Below are 23,913 nucleotides of genomic sequence, written 5' to 3'. Positions count from 1 at the left end.
TCCTTACCTTTCTTCCTCCCCTTGAAGGTGAGATGGGTTTCAGTGGCAGACAGCGTCGCTGCCTACGTGGATAGGCGGCTAGGTAAATAAGCACTGACTTTGATCAACTCGTACATGTTATAAAAGTAGTTTTCCTGCGAAACGCAGGCAAATACCGGCAGGAAGTCGCAGGTGTGGAAGATAGTGTTCTTTTGATCGCCTTCAAAAGTTTTCATAGCGACTGTAAGAAGTGTCTCATATTCCTTAGCGCATTGCAAATGAATTCTGCAAAGCGGTGCATGAAAATTAGGAACTGTGTGTCTGTACTAAAGGTAACAAACACCTTTTGCAGAAGACGATTTCTTCCATTTACGATTTCAGCAATGTGCCACCACTGTACAACAGAGTAAAAGCTTTGTAGATTTTCCAGTAAACAAACTTACGGACGCAACGGCATTGACATGAGGACGACAAGTGTACCATGTACGGAACTTTGAAATATGCCAATAGAAAATCAACGAGGCCAAAATATAAATAAATCAAAGTAATAAACTGACGAAAAATATTTGTAAGCTAATAAATATGCAAATAACAATGACAGGGTGTAACAAAAATGTTAAGGAAAATGTTTTGCAAAATTTATTTAAGTTCTTTGCATATCGATGGTGACAGTGAAGTATCCGCACCACTCTTTGTTGGCGGGATAAATAAATCAAAGTAATTAACAGATGAGAAATATTTATAAGCTAAGAAATGTATAAATGACAATTATAGTGTGTAAGAAAAATGTTAAGAAAAATGTTTTGTAAAGTTAATTCAAGTTTTTGCATATCGATGGTGACAATGAAGTATCCGCACCAAGCTCTTTGTTGACGAGAGAGCCCGCGCTTGATATGTACGGAGCACGACGAGTAGCGCGCAGCATTGTCGATAGGACACTCTTGAGTCAAATTTTGTGCAGTGAAGTTGTATGTAGAGACACAACGGTGTTCCTGCTCGCCAGCAGCTATATATTATTCGAAGAATACTATTATTATATAATTATAGTATTCTTCGAATAATATTGACTCAAGAGAGAGAGAGAGATAGAGAGAGAAAAAAAACAGGAGTGGAAATGAACCAACATTTGCATAGCCAATTCTGTGAACAGCAAATTCTCACACTCTATATGATCCCCTTACTGTAGTGTCGGCAGACTTGCCAACACTACGTACACTAATAGAAAGAGGCGGCCAAGATGCACGCTCTAACTCACGCAGGGTGGCGTGAGGTCTGAAACAGGATACGTAATGAATGCTATAAAGAAAAGTATGTAGCTGCTGGAATATTTAACTTTAATCCATCATTTGTATACAGCGTTCTTGATGATACAAGTGAGACTCTCTCTAGATAAATGCAATATAATGCTAATGGCGCCTTGCTAGGTCGTAGCCATTGACTTAGCTGAAGGCTATGCTAACTAGCTGCTCGGCTAATGAGCGATGCTTCGTCCGTGTAGTCGCTAGCAAAGTCGCCCGTACAACTGGGGCGAGTGCTCGTCCGTATCTCGAGACCTGCAGTGTGGTGGCGCTCGGTCTGCGATCACTGACAGTGGCGACACGCGGGTCCGACATGTACTAATGGACCGCGGCCGATTTAAAGCTACCACCTAGCAAGTGTGGTGTCTGGCGGTGACACCACACTTACTCTATCCTTCTCTCTCTCTCTCTCTCTCTCTCTCTCTCTCACACACACACACACACACACACACACACACACATACACACACAAGTTGCCAATTTCACCGATCTAAAATTTCAGTTCGATCGAATGAACAGATTTTGCGACGCGACCATCAGAAAAAAGTAACTGAAGAATAGGACAGGGTACGTTAGTAGCCTGTGGTATACTTGCCTACTCAGCGCAACCCAGGAGTCTGCATACAACGCGACGCTGTCGAAAGCACGGCACACACCGAAAAGGTGGGCCGAAGTTATCTTGCCGTAGCGTGGCTCTGCTACTGGAAAGACCTTACTTCGCCAGTGTTCGGTATGCCGAAGCTGAGTGAGAAGCAGAGTGAAAATTTATATATGTGATGAAAGGACGTGAGAGATGATGTCAGAAAATGAAGCAGAATTATTTTCACGTTCCCAGCCTGGCACACAAGTTTTGTCTGTCAAGAAGTATCAAAGAAAATAATGAACGATTTTCAGGTTTAACGTCACGTATGTCTAGCAACAGGATCCAACCGTTCTAAAAACTACACCTCCTCGGACTGGAGCGACACCAGGACGGGCGGAAGGGAAAAGCGACGCGCTAGATAACAAATGGCCGGCAAGAAATAAGCGCACATGTGTCTCTAGACGGCGTCGCAATTACACCGGCGGCGCATTCAAATGTGATATAGTGCGCTCATTATGCGCTGACTGCCGCCGCCGTCCGTCGAAAGAAACGCGCGCCGGTGGTGAGGGATTTTGCCGCGACTAACGAGTTGTTTATGCGCCGGCGTAACTGTCGCGCGTCCATTCCCACAATTAAACGTTATTTACGCGCGCCCCCGTTTACAGTTTCCGCGCAGGAGGCGTCAGCCGCAGGTGTTGCGGCAAGAATGGCGCTATCAAAGTAGGAAGGCGCTTGTCGGAGGCGCGTTTCTTTGGCGACGCGGAGCGCCCTCCTCCACGATTACGCCTCGTGTTTATAGTGTATCGGCCGCTGCATACAACGGGTCGTAAAGAGATATCGCCCGCTTTCTATATTTTAGCAAGAAAAGGGCCGGGTCTTTCGCAGTAGCTGCGCGGGCGCTGGAAGCTCATGAATTTTGCCGCAGCTCTCCTTTATGCCATAATAATCCACGTTGCGCAAGTGAGCGGCGTAATGCAACTAACGACCTCGTTGTAGCGTCAGGTTCCCGTGCGATTCTTTGCGGTGGACTGTAAGTAGATGTTACGAGGTATTCTCCTGCCCCCATATCTGCTCGCGTATTTTACATTGCGAGAGAAACGGTTTGCGGTGGCTATGGCGCTTTGCATACAGTGCAGCACCTGGCGAGATTTACGACTTCCAGGGAGAGAATACAACGCCCTTTAAAAAAGACAAAGAAGAAGCAGCGTGAACTTGCGCTATCATCTTGAACGGTTCTGTGTGGTTCGGTTTGGTAAAAACTACGCCATTTTCTCCTTTTCTTCTCCACATTTATGACAATTTAATAAAATTCATGTAGGAACGACAGTTTGTAACATTTTGACGATAACAAAGTCGATAGTAATAGAACTCTAAATACAAAAAATGGTTCAAATGGCTCTAAGCAATATGGGACTTAACATCTGAGGTCATCAGTCCCCTAGACTTATTCTTCAATATATATATCATACATAACAACCCACTGCCTTATGCAATTAGTGGGTCCTAATTGATGCAATTCAAGTGTTAATACTACAGCTTACTCTGTGTTAGTTATTTTGCTGTCACTATGGGCACTACTGTTATGTCTTTACTATGTTGTTCTATTCTGCTTATGCTAATCTACTTCTATCTGCAGCGTTACAGGTGTGCCAGCGTTGTATAAACCTGTGTTGTTGGTCCTGTTCACCGAGCTAATCCCGGTGAACGTGCCCCTGGCACCGGGCTGGCCAGAGTTGTTGATCGCTGCAGTACTGTACTAGTGTTGCTATCCTAGCTTATCCTACATCTAACCTAACTTAACCTAGTGTCAAAATCGGTGAGTGTCTAGATCGGTAATAGGGTGCACCCTCCCCCTAATCCCAGACGTGGCGAATTCCAGCCGTGAGGCGGCTGGCCAAGTCCACGCCTCGGCGAAAACGGGACAGGTGCGCGGAGTCAGATTGGTTGCGATGAAATCTTAGTCGTTGTTCCTAAGAAATTCCTTTATCTTGTTTGCTAGCTTTTTCAGGATTGAAAAATGGTCCTCATGCCTGAGCAGGTGGTACATGTCGTGGTTGGGTAGCTGGTGGCGTAATTGCGCCGCTACGTCGTCGAAGAGGTGGCACTCATACACCACGTGTTCTGGGGTGCCTGGTGTGGCCCCACAGTCACACGCTGGTGTAGCCCGCTTCCCGAAGCGGCATAAGTATGCCGGGTAGGGTCCATGACCTGTGAGGAAACGCAGCAGTCCTCGTGACGGTGTAAAGTGTTTTAATTGCAGTCTTTCCCTGCTATTGGGCAGCAGTTCGTATGTTCTGCGACCGGTTTCTTCACTGTCCCACTGTCCTTGCCAGAGTTCTTCCCCCCCTGCGTTTGATTTCCATTTTGTTTCCCACATGAATCCCGATTAGATCAATTATTTTATCCCTGTTCCCCTTTTTAACCCAATACCATGTTGCTTGTTCTCTGATTTTTATATCAACCGGGCAGAGCCCCATTAATACTGTTAGCGCTCCTCCTGATGTTGTTCTATAAGCCCCTACTGTTCTGAGAAGCATGTTCCGCTGCACTCTTCTCACAGCCATGGCAGGCATAACCCTCGTGAGTCTGTGGGCCCAGGCTCCTGACCCATATCCTACAATTGATGTCAGTATGCTGTTGTGGTATAGTTTGATTAATTCTGGTGGCAGGTGGAATCGTTTGTGACCAATCGCTATTAGATTGTTTAGTGTTTCTAACGCTCTGTGTGTGACAGTGTCAATGTGTGATGCATAAGTCCACCTCTCATCGACGACTACTCCCAGGTATCGCGCCTCATGGCGTCGAAGAACTGGTGAGCCATCTATTCTTACAGTCGGATTCCTGACTAATTGTCCTTTTAGGAGTAAGTACGTATAGTTGGTGAGATCTTCATTTTGGTCATGTGGCACCATGTACTCAGGATTGATATGGCCCTCTCAATTTTCGGCTCTAAGTCTTCGCGGCTACGGCCACCAACCAGCAGGAGGAGGTCGTCCCAGAAGAGTGGCCCCAGGACAGATGCCTGTGAACACCCCTTGGTGATCTTTTTACTTATTCTCCCGCTAGGGGACGATAGCCAAACCTCCCTATTCTCCCAATAGCTCCTGAGACAGCCATATAGTGACCCCGTGCACTCCTTCTCTCGCAAGCGGGAGAGGAGCGAGGGCCACCACAGGTTGTCAAAGGCGCCACTGATGTCCACTATGATGCCGACCACGTATTTGTGCGGGGTAGAGGCACAGACCTCCGCAGCCAGGGCGATGGCGTCAGACGCCGATCTCCCGGACCTGAAGCCGAATTGTCTGTCGCTCATCCCGCACAAAACTCGGTGTGCTGCCAGTCTGTTTGCCAGGAACCTCTCAAAAAGTTTCCCCAGTGTGTCTAGTAAGCAGATGGGCCTGCAGGACTTGGCTTCTTGTGGATCTTTGTCTGGGCTTTTCTTGGCTATTACTACTGTGGCCTTTTTCCATATTTGGGGGAATTTCCCGAGCCGCAAGCACTCGTTGTATAACTTCGTGAGAGGTGCTACCAGCTGGGGGGCCAGGAATTGCACCACCACTGCAGTGATGCCGTCTGGGCCAGGAGCCCCTTTTATGGGCATTTATCTGAGCGGCTACTTCTTCTTCAGAGAAGGGATATACCATGTTGTTGTGTAACGTCCCCTTTGAACAATTTATTCAAGACTGTGCTTAACCTGACACACAATATTTTTTAGCGCAACGCAATCTGACTTTCAAAAATCCCTACAAAAGAATGGCCCTGCTCTGTTTGAATCCCGCCAGTTCTGATGCAATTCAGGTCTGTCGTTACGATCACATCGTCTGTCGTCATGTCGGTAGTTCCTGTAGTTTCTTTCTTGTCGGTTAAGTGGTGGAGAATTTCTCCCTGAATCGTAACTGCGCGCTGGACCGTTGCGTCTCAAGTTATTCTGTCTCCCGTGATAATAACAGTTCTGGTTACCATATTGTCCGTTTCTATGATTGTCTCTGTCATATTCATTACTACGGAAATGTGATCTTTCTTTGTAACTATTATTACTCTGCCAGTGGTTGTCATATGGGTGGTGTCTGTTTTGGTCACGATTTGTGTTGTGAGAATAGCCTTGTCGCGTCCAGTTATTATCGAGGAATTGTGACGGATGTGACCTGTAATTGTTGTGTTCCTGTTTCCGCATTCCGCGATTGTCAGTGTCAATTTCTAATTCTTGTAAGAGTCCCTGAAATGCTTCAATGTCGTCTTTGCAACGTCCTGCCAAAATAATATGTCGTAAATGTTCAGGCAGTTTGATTAAGCAAATGCGGATGAGTTCTGAGGGGCTGTATGGGTTTGAAAGATACTGATTCTTATGCAACATGTCTTCAAAATATTTCATAAGACTCGAAAATTCAGATTGTTCGAAACGTTTCATCATTATGATGCTATGTTTTACCCGGTCTTGTGTGGCTTGAGACCAATATGCTGAGAGGAAGGCATGGTAAAACTCTCCTTCACTGTGGCAATCGTGAATTACCGATCGCATTCTTACAGCTGGTTCATTCTCCAAGTAGCCACACATAAATTCTAATCTGTGTTCTAACGACCAGTTGGGAGGAAAACAATGCGAGAATTGATGGAGCCATGCTTGTGGATGAATGTCGTAGCCAGAATTCTTAAATGTTTTGAATTTACGTGTAGTAATGAATAGCTTATAGTCAAAATCATCATGTCGGCGAGTCGCATATCGGTCATTGTTAGGTCGTGTCGGCCGTTCCATCTCAAAATTCGGTGCACATTGCCAATTTCTTTCATAACTTCCGAAATGCCCTGTGTTATTATATTGTGGCTGTTCCGTATTTCTGTGTCCCTCTTCCCGTATTGGGGCGCGAGTATCCTCTGAAATACGTAATTCTTGTACTACCTGTGTCAGCTGATCTTGTACTTCCCGGATTTCTCTTTTGTACTGTGTATTGATTTGATTTTGATTCTGTTTGAATTTTCTAATTTGTTCATACTCTTCTGTGTCAGTGAAGGCTACAGGTCTTGTGTCATTCAGATCATCATCTACCTTTGTAGATAAGTTAGTGCCCTGATCCGAAAGTTCGGCTACTTTCTCCGATAGTGAACACATTTCCTCAGTGTGTTTTTGTGAACCAAGTTTCAGAGTGTCCATTTGTGTTGAAATCGAATCTACTGTGTCCTTTAAGTTTTCCTGAGTTTTTGCAAGTTGCGTAACCGAATCGGTAGATGCAACTGAGTCAATTTTAGCCCACAAGGTCTCATGATTTTCATGAACAGTGGTTTGCAGTTCTTTTATGGCTGCTTCGTGATTCTGTAATGCATTTTCATGCCGCGAAAAAATAGGTTGAAAATGCTCACAAATTTGTGTTTTTACGTCATTACAGACTTTTTGACATTTCGATTCAATGTTATGTAACTCAGTAGTTAAGTCTTCACGTGTTTGTTCAAGAGTTTGTTCCAATGAGTCTAACTTTTTAAGATTTTGTTCCACTGTGTCTAACTTTTTGAGATTTTGTTCCACTGTGTCTAACTTTTTGAGATTTTGTTCCACTGTGTCTAACTGTTGCTGTGTTTGTCTCTGGTGTTGTTCCATTGTGTCTAACTTTTCAAGCTTTTGTCCCATTTGTTGCATTAATTGTAATAACAATGCACTGGTGTCTGAAACATGTTCCTCAGTGCTTTTCGGCAGTGAATTTGCACCGGCAACATTCACATTTTGACAAGCGGAAAATGTGTCTTGACTCATTTGAAAAAACGGTGAGGACGCAAACCCTGAATGCACAGTATTTGCAAAATTGAGTCCTGTCATTTTGGATTCCTGAGGCGAGCTGTTGCCGAGCGATCGATCGATAATGCTTCCCTGTTCACTACCTGTTTCACTGTCTATACCATTATTTGACGCCCGCTCCATTTCCCTATGCACAGTTACCAAATTACTACTTTGAACGTCTGTTAATTCATTACACAGTGGTGCTGGCAAGCTACGCTCGTCGTCACTATTATTTCTCATTTTACTTTGGAGCCTAGTGTTACGTTTTTCACACGCCATTATTGTCACAATATTTCACGCGATAACACAGAAAAACACAATTTGAAGATCAAAAATAAGAGAACACATTAACATAGCACTGAAAATAATATCTAGTTAATTGCAGCTGCGAAATACTTGGTGCAAATCTACATGCATGCCACAACTGTTTTACTGTACAACAATGAAAGACTGCAACTACAAAGGAGATTTTCTCTACAATTACGCGCTAGCAATAAACAATAGCTACACTAATTACACAAACTACAAGAAAAAATCAGAAGATTCCAGTGAGGTATCCTAGGCTAAGGGTCGACATATGTAACGTCCCCTTTGAACAATTTTACATAACTGTGCTTAAACTGACACACAATATTTTGTTAGCGCAACGCAATCTGACTTTTAAAATTCCATACAAAAGAATGGCCCTGACTAACATTAAACTATACCTTTCACAAATCACTTACCTCACAAAAATCTTCGCTGCTCAAGCTACTGCAATACAGCGAGCGCCACTACTGCCAGCTAAATAAAAGATTCAAACTATGGAAGGCACTAACTACTGATAGGGATAGTTAGCAAATCAAAGATATTAATAGAGAACACACAATGTATTTACCTTGATATCATCATATATAAATATAGCACTTCATGACAAATTTCAAAACTCCGCCATCTCTCTCCCCACATCCACCACTGCTGGCGGCTCACCTCCAACTGCGCAACGCTACGCGCTGTTCACAGCCAGCTGCCTAACACTACAATGGCGAGTATTACAACAATGCAAAGCAGCCACAGACTGCACACAGCACAGCCAGTGATTTTCATACAGAGGTGGCGTTACCAATAAAAAAACCTAAACAGCCTACTTACAGTTGTTCCGGTATTCCTTTGATCTTGTCTTCGGATCTGTTGTTGTGCCTCAGAGTCGTCATTCTCGCCATCATCAGGCAGCAGGACACGGAGGAGGACCTCAGCAGTTTCCTGCCAGGTTTCCGTCATCCTGCCCTGATCCCTGACGGTGGACAGCGCCATGGGTGACCTTATCTTTTCCCGTACTAGCCTGTACGGTACGCCCCATGGGTCCGTAGCTAATTGTGTGCATACATACTTCTCCCAGCATCCTTAAGCTCCTGCTGGAAGTGCTGCTTTGCCTCTCTGTGTCTTTGCAACCAGCGTTGCTTTTCCTCCCAGACGACACTCCGCTGGTAGTACCTCCTCGCCCTCCTTACACACTGGCGCATCTGTCCAAGTTCGGTTGACCAAGGTGACGGAGAGGCCGCTACGACTCTCCTCCTGGTTGGTACGGCAGCTTTCACCGCCCTAACAACTGCTTCCACCAGTTCTTCGGCGTATCCTTCGACATTTTCGTCACCTTCTGGCAATGTCGGTATTTCACACTCCCTTGACAGGCGGTCCCAGTCAGCCCTGTTGTAGTTTAACTATGTCTCCCACCCCATGTCCCAGCAGCTCTCCTCGTCTCCCAATGAGAATGTAATGAGGTTATGATCACTGGTTGTTACTTGATCCCATACCATTCACTGGTTGTTACTTGATCCCAGACCATTCAATTTGTTACTCTGGTGGCGAGATTGGGCGTGACCAGTCTGACATCGATGTTCGTGCCCTCGCCCCCATCTCCTGCGTAGGTGGGTGGGTTCCCTTGTTTGTTGGCGACCATTAACTGTAACGTCATGATGGTCTCGTCGGCCTTTTCTCCTCGGTCATCCCGTGTACCGCTGAACCATAGTCATGGCGTTTATGTCTGCTGTAATGACACATCGACGATCCCGCAACGCCGCGGTTACTTGTGTGAGTTTGTCTAAGAATTCATCTATTGCCCTGCCGTACTGGAAGTACATATTGATGATGTACAGTACTCCGGCTGGTGATTGTAGTTCCACGAAGTTGCAGTGGTCGTCGAAGAACTGAGAAAGGACTGTGGCTCTAAGCGCTTTATTAATGATCATTATAGCTGCTCTGGGTTCTGCTCCACTGTGAACTACTTACCGATATGCTGCTGCGAATGGAATTCGCCCAACCAGGGAGTATGTTTCCTGCAGACAGAGCACATTCAGACTCCTCTCCTCCACGACTCTGCGGAGTTCCTGCATGACTGATTTACCAAAAAAATGGCTCTGAGCACTATGGGACTTAACTTCTGAGGTCATCAGTCCCGTAGAACTTAGAACTACTTAAATCTAACTAACCTAAGGACATCACACACATCCATGCCCGAGGCAGGATTCGAACCTGCGACCGTAGCAGTCACGCGGTTCCAGACTGTGGTGCCTAGAACCGCACGGCCACTCCGACTGGCGACTAATTTACTGTTGTGTGAATTCCTCTGTCCTACTTTTAAATGGTTCACGTGCGTAGTAAGTTCTAATGTGTGATTCAGGCCAATTTTTGCTTCAGTCGTGAGCTAGTCTTCCGTTTGTAATGACAGATTGACTGTAAAGTTCGTCGAGTTCGAATTTCTCATTTCTCCTTTCGAAGACTTTTTTTGACTAGGTCACGCAGGGCTCCGAAGTCAGTGGGGAGATTCATTGTCTTCAGCTGTATTCTATCAACAGCCTCCATTACCGAGAAGGTGACGTCTCTGCCGTATTCATGACTAACACGCACCACATGCCTCAGGGCTGTGGCCAGGGCCGCCGGCTCCTCCAGGCGCGCTAATTGTATTGCGTGTTCTAGGTTGGGGTACACCCTATTGGGATCTACGCCCGAACCTTTTTGTGTAAAAGATTTTATAGAGGATAATGTACTGCTTATAGTGTTAACTTGTATTTTTTGTTTTCCTGGTGTTTCGATCTGTTGTTTTTCCACAGGACGCCCTTTTGGTCGTTCTAGCTCTTCAAGCGACCTTAGTCCCTGGTTTGGGGGAGAGGGAGCACTTATCTGGCCACAGGGGTCCGTTCCCCTAGACTTAGGACTACTTGAACCTAACTAACCTAAGGACATCACACACATCCATACCCGAAGCAGGATTCGAACCTGCGACCGTAGCGGTCGCGCGGTTCCAGACTGAAGCGCCTAGAACCGCTCAGCCACACCGGCCGGCACGTTCCCGGTCATCAAGAGTCTAATGTCAGTATTGCCGGTCCCACGCGAGGCGTTAACCTTTGTGTCGTTCAGTCATCAAGGGTACACGAGTGATGCTTCAGCTATGAAAGCCCATATCGATGATGTTTCGTTGAAAGGTTCGCACGCGGACTCTTGTTGATGGCCCAGCATTGAAATCTGCAGCAATTTGCGAAAGGGTTTGTAGGGAAGCAGCCTACTCACGCTGTAGTAAATTCACATCAGTTTCCATTGTGTGCCAGCCAGTCTGCTGTAACTCTGTAACTAGCTCTGACGTCATAAATGTTGCGCAATACCTTAAAAATCAAGCAAATGACCTAAAGCTTTTCTAGCATGTCAGGAATAATACTAAATTAATGTGTGTTAAATATCAGTTCGATAACTTCAGTCATTTTCGAAATTTGGACGTTTTTGTGAAAAAATCATTGGCGCAACAGAACAGAGCTAGAGACTTCAAAATTTATATTTAGATTCATCTTTCATAATGATTTAATAAAAACAGTACTTTGGATTTCACATATTAAGATTTTAGTGGAAATTCATGATTTTGTGGTTTTCGTCTCAAAACTGAAGGAAGCAAGATAGATTAAGTAGGCTAGTAAATAAGGCTAGGATGTTTAGATTTAAATAGGTTGGAGGTCCGCTATGACTATGAAGATGTGTAAAGTTTCTTTTGAATACCTATAAAATTAAAGCGATAGTGGATCTCAAAAGGACCAGTTCAGAGCTCATCTACTGCGTGCAGGAGTAATTTAATTAATTCTCTCGCCCAAAATATTTAACTTAGCCACGTCAAAATTTTATTATCAATACTTACCTGCGTGCTGAATGCACGTTTAAATTAAGAGCTTCTTCGGCCATCAGCAAAAGAAGCTATAAATTATTATGTAACTTGAAGTGGTGCGTTACTAGCCCAGCGGCTAGTCGAGAGAGCCGATCTGATCAGGCGTTCTCTTAGCCGTCCGCACCGCGGCTTTATATATACTGTAAGAACGCTGCGCGAGGAAGTAAGGCCCCAGTTCTCTCCAGACGCTGAATGACACGCCATCTGTGTCGGGAGCCGCGTCGCATCAGTGTCACTGCTACAAACAGCCTCGGGTGCCGTATTAAGTTACTAGAGATACGCAGAACCATGAAAACATTTCATGTGAAGTGTTAATTCTGGAATGATTTTCATTATCTAGCTTCAGTTTGCGTATTGTCGTATTTTCAAGTGCCGTCGCGGGACAGGCATTCTACCAAATATTTAGCGTGGCGTTTGATGAAATATTTTCATCAAATTAGGGCGAGCATTCTTTTTAACATTTAATTCGGACATTTATAGTTGCATCAGCGCATTAGACTCTGAACTGCTCTGTTAGTTAGGTTGTAGGGATACTTGTGTTTTTTATCAGTGAATTTCAGAATATACTCAACTATTTTGGAAAACCGTTTTTGATTAAAAATCCCGGACAATCTCCTAATTCCTCAGAGCTATAAGCTGCAGCTATAATAACATTCTCAGATAAAGTGGGCACTAGGATCTCTAATTACTGGTTCCATGTTTTATTAAATCACTTTCTGGGTGCCAAAAAGTAAATAGAGAGCCAGTGTTGAGAACGGCGAAAGACAGCATTAACAACATTCTAAAAGCCAGAAACTGATTCAACATGCAAGCATTTATACAGCAATTAGATTAAATTTATACAAACTTATTAGCCGCCCCATAGGTTGCACGTATGTCACGTTGAACGTTTCTCTTCATTGTTCCCTTTCTTGAAGGATCTTTTTCTGGCAGCAGCGATGTCGGAGATTTGATGTTTTACCAGATTCCCGATATTCAAGATACACTCATGAAATGGTCGTACGGAAAAATCCCCACTTCATCATTACTTCGGAGATGCTGTGTCCCACAGCCCATGCGCTGACTACAACAGCATGTTCAAACTCACTTAAATCTCTTGATAACATGCCATTGTAGCAACAGTAAGCGATCTAACAACTGTGCCACATACTTATTGTCTTTCGTCAGCGGACCGCAGCGCCGTATTCTGCCTGTTTAAATATCTCTGTATTTGAACACACATGCCTACACCAGTTTCTTTGGCGCTGCAAAGTAAATGTAATAATGTACACGATACCCACTGTAGTTGCAGAGTAATAGGTCACTTTCATTTCCCTTCACAAGACATTAGTGCAAATGAATTATAATATTAGGATTTATAAAGGAGTGCAGGCAAGAATATTAGTGTCATCTTCTGTGTGTAGTACATCATGATGATGAAATCTATGTGATGAAATAGTTAGTAAGATAAAATTATGGTCAGTATACATGGCTGTGTGGTTAGCGTAGATGATTGCCATGCAGAGGACCCGGGTTAGTTTGCCGGTACTGCCAAGGATTTTTCCTTGGTGTGAGAAATGGTACGGGATTGACTTAGCCGCATGTTGCCAGCTGAAGAACTACTTGACTGAGAAGTCACGGCTCTACGGCCTGGAAAGTCGGCAAAAGGATTGGGAGAGGCGTGTACTGTCCACGTGCCCTCCATACAGCATCCGCATTATGCTGCAAGGTTCAGGATGACACGGCGGCCACTCGACATCCCTTGGGCCTACAAGGTTTGGATGATGAGCTCGTTTTTTGCACAAAGCTAAAACTAGAATGGAAGAAGAATCCCACGGTTCACATCCCGAACAAATTATCTTTAGTCGCACATTTCTATCGTGCTTCTTTTTGCGAGTGTTCCGCCAAAGGGCGTAGTTTTCTGTGGCCGTAGAAAACGTTCAGCGCGCAGTTCAACTTCGCTAGTAGCTTGGCCTCGTCGTCGCTGGTCTGGTGAGATCGGCAAGTTAAACAACTTGGCGGTGTAACAGTTTCAGTATGTATGTGGTGGTATCTGCACATATTACCAAATTAACATCCACTGCCGTTTTTGTCCTTTTGTATGTGAAGAAACTACTGTAGGGATTGTATTAAGTTTTTCAGTAATAGGTAGACTGATTTATGAATTTACCAGGAAGGTAGCTACGTATAATTTACTATTGTAGTACTGAGGAGTGTGTTCTGTATATGTTGTGATCTGTCACATATTCAATTAGACTTTGGAATTACATCTCTGCTTCTACATCTACATCCGTCTACATCTACTTCTGCATGGGTACTGTGCAAATCATATTTAGATGCCTTGCAGAGGGTTCACCGAACCACCTTCACAATAATCCTCCATTATTCCAATTTCGTACAGCTCGCGGAAAAAACCAACACCTATATCTTTCCTTGCGAGCTCTGATTTCCCTTATTCTATTATGATAATCGTTTCTCCCTTTGTAGGTCGACGTCAACAAAATATTTTCTCATTCGGAGGTGAAAGTTGGTGACTGAAATTTCATGGGAAGATTCTGCCTCAACGAAAACCGCCTTTATTTTAATGACGTCCACCCCAAATCCTGTATCATTTCAGTGACACACTCTCACCTATTTCGCGGTAGTACAAAAGGTTCGTCCTGCTTTGAACTTGTGAGTGAAATCTTATGGAACTTAACTGCTAAGGTCATCAGTCCCTAAGCTTACACACTACTTAACCTAAATTATCATAAGGACAAACACACACACCCATGCCCGAGGGAGGACTCGAACCTCCGTTGGTTCTTTCTATGTATGGTCCAAGTCTCATAGAGATATCCAGAAGAGGATAAACTTCGATTAACTTAACCTTTGCCGCCGCGAATGAGACTAAACGACCAGTTGTACTGCATGCCGCCTACACCACTTTCTCCAGAGTAGTGGCTAGACTGGGAAACTTCTACAGATGTTTGGCACCACGCACAGATATTGTAAGTTTACAGTTTGTGAAACAAGTGTATGAACATCTCGCTGATGAAATTCACCCATTATACACACAGTTCGTATCTAAGATAGTAAATGTTGTGTTGGCAGAAGAGCCAACACCGTGTTACGAGAGGAGGCCGAAACGCACGTGTTTTAGCTGTCGTCTCGGCAAACGAGAGCGTAATTTGTCAGTGAACCATCGTTAGCAAAGTCGGCTGTACAACTGGGCGAGTGCTAGGGAGTCTCTCTAGACTAGACATGCCGTGTGGCGGCGCTCGGTCTGCAATCACTGATAGTGGCGACACGCGGGTGCGACGTGTACTAACGGACCGCGGCCGATTTAAAGGCTACCACCTAGCAAGTGTGTTGTCTGGTGGCGACACCACAGTAAAATTGACACATATAATCACATATGCTTAAATACCTCATGGAAATGAGTTCGCGAAAAAAATCATAAATTGCTTCATTATTTATTTTGCAACGGATAATCGAAGTAACTCACTGCACAACACAACAGTAATTACGTAAGAGTTACTACACTGCTGTAGGACCTGCACAGCAGGCGACAGCAGGCGTACCCAATACGTTCCAAAACGATGCGCATGAAAACGGAATTTTCCGGTGCCCGTACCTTGGCTTCTACTGGTGACAAAAAGGTAAGGTCAAGTGTTTTGGAGGGCCCTTTGGCTAGGGACTATTTGTAAAACCAACACAAGTGTCGCCCTAGTGTCACTGTCTTACAGAACAGGGTCAAATTATGAATGTTACACTCATCCTCCAGCTTAGGCAAATGGAGCAGATCGGTTGTTTCATTTTGCATTTGATGTGGTCTATCGTGGGCTTGATGGGACTTATGGAGGCACCATTAATTCATGGGAGGTTCCAATGGAAAATCCCATTAAAAGGTTTTTTTACTATATTTTAGCCGTCATCAGTGAACCAAAACCTAGCCGAGGATTTCAAAAGAGCTATACACAGGAAATGACTGAAATTTTTGCGATGTGTTCCTAACTATACACAAGAAATGGCTCAAATTTTGCCATATGTTCCTAATATCCTGATCTCAAACAACCGTGCAAGTTTTCTTGAAATCTTTATCAGTTCACAAGATACAGAAATTCAAAGTTACCCTACTTAAACACGTAAAATCTGATATCAGATGAAATATAAATAACAAATAACGACAGAAAAGTGCTTAAATTTTAACCGTATTTTATCTAGGCATTTTTCTAGAAGAGCCATCACCCCATTTTCCAAAATTTTCACCCATTATCGAGAAACCCAAAAATTTGTTTTTTGGGTACCAAAACCCAGCTGCGAATTCCGAGAGGACTATGCACTGCAGACGGCTGTAATTTTTACAGTGTGTCTCAAAGATTCAGATCTAGAAAGACTGATTGAAAATTTGGGTACCAGCTGCCTTATTCTACCATACTCAGCACCCTGAAAAATTTTAGCGTGGGAAGATATTCTAGCTTTTTTTTTACTGAGAGAGAAGAAGGTAGTGGCAGTGGCAAAGAGACGGAAAAGTAATAAATACTGGAAGATACTAAAAAGTGGTTGCGTATAGAAAAAGCGAAGGAGACAATGGGAGTGTGAGAGAAAGACAGGGACACAGTGGCAGTGGAACATAGTTGACAGTGACAGAACAGTGCTAGGAAAAGAGTGAAGGAGACAGCGCCAGTGGGGAGGAATAAAGAGAAAGAAAAAGATAAAGTAGAAGTGAGTGAGAGCCAGTGATAATGAGAGACAAAATATATGTCAATAGAACAAGGAAGAGAGAAATAGTGACAATGAGAAGAGATAGGAGTAGTAGGAACGAAGAACTGAGATATTAGTAGTAAGAAAGAGAGAGACAGTAGTAGTCAAAGCAGACTATGGCTGTGGCACATGAGGCAATGACAGAGAAACACAAAGGGATAATGACAGTGAGTTGGGCTGAATGAGTGAATGAGATAGGGCAGCTGGGAATGGATGCGTAAGAGTGACTTGCAGCGATGGACTGTGAGTGAGTGTCGCTTAGAGGATCTTGTGGGGGTTTGAGGTGAGAAGCATGTTAAAATATGCCCGAATATGAAACTTCCTGGCAGATCTCATTCTGGAAATCTCATTCTATGCCCGAATATGTTCACATGCCAAAATTTTTGACAAGCATTTTAAAGATGCTAAGGAGGGTAGAACGTGATAACTGGTACCCGACTTTTCAGTCAGAGTCTTTTAAATAAACAAAAAGATACTAGCCTTTTTGTGCTCCAATAGAAGCACTTTTGCGCTGGTGATTATTATATTACTATTATTATTATTATTAGTGGTAGTAGTAATGGTGGTCAGACGCAGAGCGCTGGCAGCACGATGTCTTCTGATTTCTGCCAGTTCAGACGTAATGAGGGCAGCAATAAAGTGATTTACAATTTTACGTAAGGGCAGATTTTTTAACTTTGTTGATTTTAAATGGGAATTTGAGGTGTGAGTGAAGCAGGTGTCATTAGCGAGAGAAGTTCTGCAGAGGAAGCATATTTTGCAGCAAGTGACTACAATCAGTGTGTATAGATAAATTTCTTTCCTGAGAAGAAGCTATAGGTATCATTAGCGAAGCAATGAGACTAGTTGTGTCATTGACTCATTAGCTGATGGTTTAATAAATCAGCTAGAAAAGCTAAATATAATTTATCTCTCATCATTTTAGAAATAAAAATGTTCAAAGATAATAGTTTTTCATTTTAAATTTTAGTTACACTCTACTCGGTGTGAGGTAGGGGGTGGGGGATTGGGGGGGGGGGGGGGGGAGGTTAACTAGCTAATACCTGACTGCACTCTGGAATAATGTAAATGGGAACTACTGGTCTAGAATGTTGAGGCGAAGCATACTTTTATATCAGGCCTATGTGAAACTCCAACAAACGTTACTTTTCTTAAATACCAAAGCATTCACTGTTTACATAGGGATCCCGTGAGTCTTCTTTGTGTGGCAGAGCTGGGCAGAAAAAATTGCGACCGTAATACAGCGTGGCGCTGTTGGCAGTCTACCAATTTCATACTTTCGCATAATCTATATGCAATTTCAAGAGAGCAATCACTCGAATGCCTGGAGGTGAAAGGTGAGATACTACGGCCTCAAACTTAGGTATTTAAAAGTCTCCATCTGGGTAATGTTAAGACACTTTTCTACAGCGGTTGACGTAAATGTATCAAGCCTGCACAACGCTTTCTCATATGAACCTAATTTTAAGCGGATAAATATCGTTCACTTACCAAAATATAAATGCATATATGTTTCAGTAGTGAAGTATTATTATTCATAACGTGTTCTCAATTCCATGTTGCAGTACCCTCCGTTGGATTTCTTGCGCTATCAAACATTCTCTATTTTCTTCTTTTTCTGTTAGGACACCCTTCCACCCCTTTCTTACTTACTTACTTACTTACTTGTGTTCATGACGACCTCCTCTGAAAAACTGGAAATTTCGTATGGGGAGACATCAGTTGTTCCGGGCACTGCATCTGTAAGGGAAACACCATGTGTCAACAGTATTAAGTAGCCGCGAAACAGCTCAAGTATTTGATTACCAATATGAAGTCATATCAATAACTGTTAATCACTTTCACTACTAAGGCCTTTCTTTGCAAGCTGATAAATGTAATGATTTTCTGTTTTTTAAAAGTAGCTTGAGTCACAGTGCGTAGAATACGAAGTAGTATATCAGTTACTTATCATGCGAATCCTCTAAAACAGGTAAGCTTTACATTTACTCATTATAACGTTTTCTTGATGTAATAAATTGAAGTAATGTGCACTATATTTGTGGAAATATAAGAATCAGTATGTACAAGAAAACTTAAATGATGGCATGACATTAGCAGCGAATGACTCAGTGCAGCAACGAACAAAAAGAGACATATAAACTGCATTTAGAAAGAATGCTGGAATGAGCAATGAAGGAAGGGGTTATTAACAAGAGACCGGCTAAGGAAGTAGGACGTTATAGGTTACAAGTAAATAGCAAAGTCCAACACGTGTCTTCTAACGCCTCATATATAGTTATGAGTTGTATGTAAACTCGCCACTAGATAATTATCTTTGACCTCGCCCAAGAATTAATTTTCTCAGTAGTTAGTACAAGATACGTATGATTAAACGAACTCATTAGTCGCTGCTTTTCCTTTTATTTTGAACAATGTTAATGAGGCAGCTGGCGTTGCAATATTGAGATTAGCAAACGAACATCATTAGCCTTTTCACTTGCTCTATCTTATCTGACGTCAGCTTTAACACAGTAATTTATGATAGAAGACACACTGCGTACTATCTAAAGTCGACACGCTGAAAAATATCTATCGTAATGAGTGCAGTCCTCAAATTAAAAAAAAACGCGTATTAATTGAACGTTACTTATTGTAAAAATAGCTGAAACTGTCTCAGTTTAACACTTGCGACGTTAACAGAAGAGCCGCTGGGTCCTTTGGGTCGTAAGAACAGAGGTAATCGTTTGCTGTGTGTTGTTAGTCCTACGGATCAGGCACGCAGTAATCCGTTATGATGTGGATCTTCTCAATATGTCACACAGTCCAGACATGTCATTCATATTTCCAGTCTCATGCGTCAAGAAGGTAGGATCGTCGTGATTTTAGCTAAACTCATCCTAAGATTGTATAATTCCTAGACATGGAATTTTATTCATTTGAAATTGTAAATGTGAAATTATCTCATGGCAAAAATAACATTACTGTTAGGTTTCTTACTTCAGTAAAATACACACAGGCAAAAGTAGTATAACAGTACTAGTTCAAGCCGAGAATGTGTCACAAGTGACACTTCGATGACATCATCGATGAATCATGAGATTTCCCCAGCCCCTACTCACCCCCCCCCCCCTCCAACCGCCCGCATCTCGTGGTCGTGCGGTAGCGTTCTTGCTTCCCACGCCCGGGTTCCCGGGTTCGATTCCCGGCGGGGTCAGAGATTTCCTCTGCCTCGTGATGGCTGGGTGTTGTGTGCTGTCCTTAGGTTAGTTAGGTTTAAGTAGTTCTAAGTTCTAGGGGACTTATGACCACAGCAGTTGAGTCCCATAGTGCTCAGAGCCATTTGAACCATTTTGAACCCCCTCCAACCCCACCCTTGTCACGGAACTTTTACTGTACATACTTAACACTGGTCGCCTCCATAGGATTTCTAAATGGCAATAGGCGTTATAAATACAGCAAGTCAATGATTTTTCACGTCAGTTTTATGGTGAAATCAACGAGTAACGCATCGAAAGTGACGCAGTCCACTGTCATGAACGGACAGAGTGAGTCCCACACTTGTACGAAGAACAAGGTAGTTGCTAGGAACTCATCAATTTGTCCATAATTTCCGCATAAAGATTCTGTATTTTGCTTATGTTGTAACATCTTGGAACCCAACACTGAATATTGCTGTGTGGGCCCACGTCTTTCCAGTGTCGTGATTCTGTGTTAAACAAGCTCTTGATAGGTTGAAAAGGATGGAATACATGCTGTTATACTGTCCCCAGGAAGGGCATAAGACGTTCTCCAAAACTGAACACCCGATTAGCGTTATCAATGTAGACCTTTGGTTGTATGTATCAAATCAATGACACTTTACACAGTACATTTTATTTTTCTTCTTTATAACTTGAAACTCGCGAGATCAGACGCAGTTCTGATGAATAGTAGTACTATCTACTGAATTAGCGCAGTAAGGGATTCGCATTCCTACTGCAGACCCGAAACCACCACAGCTTGGAAGTCGAAGCTGATGGCTCCAGGCACATTTTTGACGGGCAGTGCAATTTTTGAATCAGTAGAACATTTTTTCGTCTTTCGTGTGGATCAGACGCATGCATACAAGGTGACAGTGCAGAACACACATAATCAAAAAATGCTAATTAACACCATCCGACACACCTTAAACATAACGCACCTAACGAGTTAAACACACTACAGCAGCAAACATTAAGAGGGTGTAATTACTACCGTGGACATCAAATACAACACTGACTCTGTCTGACACCACCTATTTATAGGTTCTCGAAGGTACTAACAGCAACTGTTTATGAAATTCATATCCGATTACAGGCCCGATGTTGTGGTATGTTCCGGTTAGCACAATGGACTCGCATTCGGGAAGACGACGGTTCAAATCCCCGTCCGGCAGTCCAGATGTAGGTTTTCTGTTATTTCCCCTCATCGCTCCAGGCACATAACGGAATGGTTTTTTTGAAAAGGGCACGGCCGATTTCCTTCCCCATCCTTCGGTAATCCCCTATAAAATGATCGTCGGCGAGGGTAAACGTACTCGTATGTGACGGAATAGCGACGTCTTGCGAGAGTAATATTCTGTTCCCTTCTTACCAATAACATTTCAGCAGGGAAGACAGTCACCAGTACTAGACCACAGCGCATTTCAACACGAAAAACAGTTACCAGGCCACAGCACACTATGTATTTAACACCAACGAAATGTCAGGAACGCTAATATCGTGTTCCAACAAATACTGTAAGTCGACCATAGTCTCTCCAAAGCGATTCATATTGCAGAGTACCTGTGACAGGGATTCGCCACAATTGCTGACTTAAAGTTACTTGACAGAGACTGGTTTTCGTTCTTCCACTGCCCCATATGCATGTGGAACGACAAAAGGGGTGAAATCATCATTCTCTCTCTCTCTCTCTATTTTCATCTCTCTCTCTATTTTCATCTCTCTCTCTCACTCTCTTTCTCTCTCTCTCTCTCTCTCTCTCTCTCAATGTGCATGTCGAGAAAGTCAAGAGATACACATTCATCCTCCTGATAGTGGATCGTTTCCTTCTTATACACGACATTTCAACATGAAAAACAATCACGACATCCCTCTATTTGACACCGACCAGAAATCAGGAACGCAAACTATCTTTTACAGCAGATACTTGACAACACGATGGAAGAGTATTTAAGATACGAATACCATAGGCTGAATCTCTCCGTAGCGATCCATATTGCACAGCTCAAGTCGCAAAGGGTCGTCGCAACTGAAAGCATTAGGTTACTTGGCGGGGACACATATCCGTTGCCGGCCGGAGTGGCCGTGCGGTTCTGGGCGCTACAGTCTGGAGCCGAGCGACCGCTACGGTCGCAGGTTCGAAACCTGCCTCGGGCATGGATGTGTGTGATGTCCTTAGGTTAGTTAGGTTTAATTAGTTCTAAGTTCTAGGCGACTGATGACCCCAGCAGTTGAGTCACATAGTGCTCAGAGCCATTTGAACCATTTTTGAACACATATCCGTTCTCCAGCTGTTACATATGTAGATGGGATAGCAAAAGGGGTCTGCTAGCAACGAGAATCCAAGTTATGGAATTCTGTCACGGACACTTGCTCTACAACATCACAATAGATCTCCGACCTATTTATAACAGTGCAGAAATCTGGAACACTGGCCCAGACATAAGATACTGGAACAGGTTCTATGACGTCAGACTCCAAGTTCTGTGATACTACCACTGTACACGAAATTGTGCTGTAATAATTCATACGACAACACAATCGAAGAGCAGTTAAGACGTGTCCATCATTCATAGCCTCTCCTTAGCAATTCACATGGCAGAGTACATAGTCCCATAGGTTCACAACAATTGAATGCTTAAAGTTGCCTGTCACAGGCACGTATTTGTTCTCCCATTACTCTATATGCATGTGGAATAGAAAAAGAGACCAACTAGTAGTGATACAAGATACTCTCCACACTGTGTCGTATGCGGGTTTTCTACCCGTCAGGAGTATACTGGAGCAAGACAGCAACAAAATCTTTAACAACACACACCAGAAACCGCGTATCGGACTTTTCACTTCTTATGAATTTTAAGGGTTTTTGAACAGGAAAACGTGCTGTAATAGTTCTTATAGACATAGGTGTCACTTTCACTCAGTTGGTATAATAAAGTACCAGCAGTAGCAGTATTATATTCAATAGATTGAAACAGTAGACCCCACAGCGAATTCAGAGCAGTAGGTTCCCAACTAACGGTAGGATTTTCAGCCAACTGTACCACAGCAGCTGCCCGCACTCTCTTTTGCTGGGTGGCTGTATAACTTTTTAAACTAACACCGATTTTCGCTGCAGCCATGCCTTGGTGTGATGTAAATTTGATGTCGATGCAGACGTTAAGTTCAGCTGCAACCGCCCTTCGATAAATAGAATACAAAGTGCTTCCTCACATAAATTGTATTGTACATCGTACGTAGGACGTCTAAGATTTCCAGCAGTTTTCTTTCCACTACTCAACTGTGGCGTCCAGGTTTACCACCCATCAAGAATGAAGTCTCTGCTATGATTTTCTAACACGTTATTCTCATCTGACATTCCATCATAGTATACCACTGAGCAAGGTAACAGTATTTCCATGACGTCACCCTGCAGGTACAACCCTGCGTGGGTCTAAGTTTAAAATCCATTACGCCTTCGATGGCGTCAGATACCTGACCTGGGGATATGAACGCAGTGCAGAATAGTTGTCTTGTTCCATGGCGCTGAGATCGTCTGTCGCTCACCACTTACCATCAGCGCAGGTTTAGTAACCATCAAGCAATCGTACTCCACAGAGAAAGATTGATCATCATCACCATCATGAAGCGTCATCAGAGATCTACCACCTCCAAGCAGAAGAAACTGTCTAACACAGTTACTTGAAACTTCCTTCAATGTTTATTATTCGTTGTGTATACGTGTATGTGTATATAAGAGTTTTCCACTGTTTTCTTTTATTTCTCCCTTCGTTCAACAGCTCCATGATACTGACGATACAGTGCCCTAAACATTTGAGCAGTAGCAGCAGATAGCTCCTTACTGCAACTCTGAAGACTTCTGAGTGGAAATCAAGTACAATCGCACAGCTGAAATCAAGTTAGCATGCGTATAAGCTCCCTGATGCAGTTCCCTTCATGCTGGAGTGGAACTCAAGTCAGCATGGAGAACTGCTTCCAGACCTCAAGTTTCCACTGTACCTATCACCGGCACGATTAAGTAAGCATGGAGACAAGTTCCCTGATGCAATACCTGATACATCGGACCAGGACACTGAATTACGTCGAGTCATCGACATTTCACTATATCCAAAGTCTGCGCCACTCATCGAGCCTCTGCTAGGTCAGCTGGTGCC

This window comes from Schistocerca piceifrons, chromosome 4, assembly GCF_021461385.2.
Source record: "Schistocerca piceifrons isolate TAMUIC-IGC-003096 chromosome 4, iqSchPice1.1, whole genome shotgun sequence".
Classification (NCBI taxonomy): Eukaryota; Metazoa; Arthropoda; class Insecta; order Orthoptera; family Acrididae; genus Schistocerca; species Schistocerca piceifrons.
This window is presented reverse-complemented; position numbering follows the sequence as displayed.